We start from the raw sequence: 4155 nt of genomic DNA, 5'->3' as shown, positions 1-4155 counted from the left end.
GCTGCCAAATTGAGTGGAGAAGTGGGACTGCTCTTGGATTGTCTGAAGAATTATCGATCACCCAATTAGACGTCTATTTCATCATTAGTTACTTTGGAGCTTAATTTACTTCATATTTATTGAGTGGAGCAGTGAATGTTTAAAAGTGAATAATTATTTCTGGGAATGCTGAGAACCTTTTATCAAACAGTCACTTCTGAACTTTCTATTTATTTTTGTAAACGTCGGATGCTTATGTCTAAAATACTTTTTGTATTATTATTTTTGTAACCTGATAATCTTATATTATTACTTTTTATTTATTCCCCTGTTCTGATCATCCTCTAAAGGTGAGTACTCTACAGCTGCAAATTTCTTTGCTATGTATTTCAGGACTTTGTGGAATGTTATTACTTTTATTAATATTTGCACACGTACACGTTATTTTCTAGTACACCATACACCAAATACATGAGGATCTAGAGAGTTTTATCGTGTTAACTTATTAATTATCAATATTTGTTGTCATTTCAAGAATGTACAATTTTAGGCTAGTAAGGTCTTTACGTTCCCCCTCCCCCCCCACACACACACATATATATATATATATATATTAAGATGTTTTTGCCAGGAATTTCGTAAGTCACCCATATCAAGTCGGTTTGGTATTCCGCACACGCTACGCCGTATCGTGGAACGAGCGTGGGACGTCGGATTTTCGTGGGCCGGCTGGGCCTCCTGCATGCCTCCTGAATGCCTGCTGCCCGTATGGCTGGGCCTCCTGGTTGCCTCGGACGATCATGCCCCACCTGGGCTGGATCGGTCTATTGTCTCCAAATCGAGCAAGTGCAAGTTGATGAGATGTTGTTGAGTTGATAATTTCTCCTATTTTGATTATACATGAGTATTTCTATCTCTTCTCTTCTCTACTATTTGTTTCAGTTAGCAAAAAATTACATTAGCACTTTCTGTTGATTGACTTTCTTTTGATCTTGTTTCCGTAACAACTATTTGTATGGGAGAGGAGACACGCGAATCACGCTAGCTAGCTATTTCTGTGATATATATATATATATATATATATATATATATATATATATATATATATATATATATATATATATATATATATATATATATATATATATATGTTTCTTCCATCTCCGTCTTTCATTGATCTGACGGCTACAGATGTAGCCCGCGCCATAGCTCCGTCACCCTCTCAACGCTGCACGGCGCGTAAAGGCCTGATTGCTGCGTGCGGCAAGGGATACGTGAAAAAGGAGCGGGCCCAATTAAATCGCGCAGTCCGCTTGCGAGTCATGACTTTTCAATGAATGTTACGCGTGACGAAAATCGGATACGGACAACGTACAATAGCTTTAATAAAAACATCTTCAATTTTTAAATCGCGGACGAGGGCAACGCAGTCCGAATCAGACATGCGGCAAGGGCAAATCGCCCGCGCGAGGGCGTCACAGGCCCAATCGGGCATGCAGAAAATTGCACGCGCGAGAGCATTGAGGGCCCAATCGCGGTGGCGCGTCAAGGCGCGTGTGGAAAACGTACTTAGGCATGGGCCCAATCATTGCGTGCGGCAAGAGGCGCGTGAAAAAGAATGGGCCTAATTAATTTGTGCATGTCTTGGATAAGAGGGACACTCTGGCGTAAGAAAAAAGAAAAGAATTTGACAAAAACATAAAATTAAAACCGATTCAAACATAGATGATGTACCAAAATTCTGGCGAAAACATTTTCAATTTTTTAAATTGGTTCTACCCGTTGCAACGCACGGGCATCTTTTATAGTATATATACATATGTATATATATATACATATGTATAATATACATATATGTATGTATAATATACATATATGTATACATATATGTATATATGTATATATATATATATATATGTATACATATATATATATATATATATATATATATATATATATACATATATATATGTATACATATATATATATACATATATATATGTATACATATATATATATACATATATATATGTATACATATATATATATATATATACATATATATATATATATATATGTATATATATATAGTAAATTTGTTTGGTGCTCCATGGTGCCCGGACACCATGATTGAAATTGAGTATATACCAAATTCAAATGAGTATGAATTTGTGTATGCCCCATATGGGTGTCATATATATATATATATATATATATATATATATATATATATATATATATATATATATATATATATATATATATATATATATATATATATATATATATATATATATATATATATATATATATATATGCATGTGTACGGCTTTTTGTCCGCCTACAGTTTAAGCTCATGCAGTGGTGGAGCATATTTAGCCTTATCTTTCGCTTCTATACGTACTTTACAATCTTTATATTGCACAGTTTAGGCACTTGAGTGTTGGTGCATGGTTTCATCTTGGTTCACCTTGTTGTGATCAGTGCATGATGTAGACGTTATACTCGACGATGGCGTCGTTTTTCTTGAGGTCTAAGGTGTGCGTCTTCAACTGGGCGTAGCCTCGGGAGAAACGGAAAGTGCCGGTGCCGCCGATCACTGGCATCTCCCGGACATTGCCAAAGGGACCATTGCGGCCGAGCACGGTGACCACGCTGCCGTTGTAGGGGCCATGGGTGAACACCAGGTTCATGACCTGAAGCAAGCCAAGCTTGGCGAGGCCCGTGCTCATGTACATCCCTTGGGCCCGGCCCACGGGCTGGGACTCAGGTTCAGGCCCCTCGGTCAGCGCGTCATCCATGACATACAACTACCCAAATAATGACTCTGAAATTGGGTCCACCGAGTCCACCACCCTTACAGATGTTGGGGACGGCTTGCTCACCTTGTCGTTGAAGTAGAAGTGTAGGTGCGTCATCGGCTCAGACGCCAATCCACGGCGGGTCAAACCCATCGTGGTTTCTTTCGGGCGGGCCGCACCTGCAGCCGCTGCAAGGGAGAGCACAAGGGTGATCACCACTACTCCCTTGGCTTCCATTGTTGTGCTTAATTAGTGTGTGGAAGCTAGGTTCTTTCTATATCTTGTGACTTGCGAGTATCACTTGGAGTGTGTGATTCAAGTGGAGCTCATGAGCTACATATAGTGGTGGCATGAGCACTCAGCGTGCAATGGAAAGCGGCATGTGGCAAGCGGCGATCGCTCAATCGGCCTCAAAGGCTGGTGTTCTTTCTTTTTGTGAGAACAGGCTGATGATCCATATGGCCGTGTAGTGGAAGCAAGTGACCACAGGTGGTAGGTTTGATGGGCACAGATTAGGGTTGATCGGCACAGATACAATGGTTTGACTCTGGATGGGCAAACTGTGAAAAAGGAGGAAGATCGAAGTGGCATCGATTGGTAGGTTATGGTTGTGAAGCAAACACTGGAAAAGTATTGGCTGGTCGGCTCCTAGATTGTGTCAGAGAAACTCATCACCAGTTAGCTAGATTGTTGATCATATGGATGCTACTACCACTGGTGGAGAAATCATCTTTTGTCGGTCGGCCGAATTCTATAATAGTCCCAGTTGCAATTAAAACCGGGACTAAAGATGATCTTTAGTATCGGTTCAAATGCAGTCAGGACTTGTCAGGCCCCCCTGAGATCTTTAGTCCCGGTTGGTAAGTCCCACCCCTATATATATATATGTCTTCTTCCTCCTTCAGCCCGAGCAAGCTTTAAAATTTCTTCAAAAAAGAGGGGAGGTCATGCCAAAATTTCTAGTGAATTTATTTTGGTGATTATATACAAATCGGAGGTGCGTAGAAGGTTAGCAACTTCATACTCCAATGTTTTTTTTGTCATATTACATTTGGAGCTATGTTTTGCACACTTTTTTGTCTCCAAAATTTTGTTGTAAGTTGATGAGAGAGAAAATTTATGTAGGGAAGAAAGAATATATTAATTTAGTGAAAGTTATTCTTAAATAATAGAAAACAAACTAAAATGAAAACTAAAAGAAGTACAACACATTAATACTAGTTTAAAACTTTAGAAATAGTAAATAAGAATTATTTGGTGTAATATTTTATAATTTTTGTATGAATAATGATATGCCAATACTGTACGAGTGTTGAAAGAGTTTGTAATTGTTTTATCATTATTGTATGACTGTCATTACTGTACGAATAATTAT

The 4155-nt window shown here is 38.7% G+C and overlaps 1 pseudogene; it reads right to left on the bottom strand.

Annotated features, from left to right (window-relative positions):
* Positions 1-2459: 2459 nt before the first annotated feature.
* LOC107277080 (dirigent protein 21-like) lies at positions 2460-3017 on the bottom strand (annotated as a pseudogene).
* Between the last annotated feature and the right edge of the window lie 1138 nt (positions 3018-4155).

This window comes from Oryza sativa, chromosome 11 (genome assembly GCF_034140825.1).
Source record: "Oryza sativa Japonica Group chromosome 11, ASM3414082v1".
NCBI lineage: Eukaryota > Viridiplantae > Streptophyta > Magnoliopsida > Poales > Poaceae > Oryza > Oryza sativa.
Note: the sequence above shows the minus strand (reverse complement) of the source record. Positions and strands in the feature narration are given on the sequence as shown.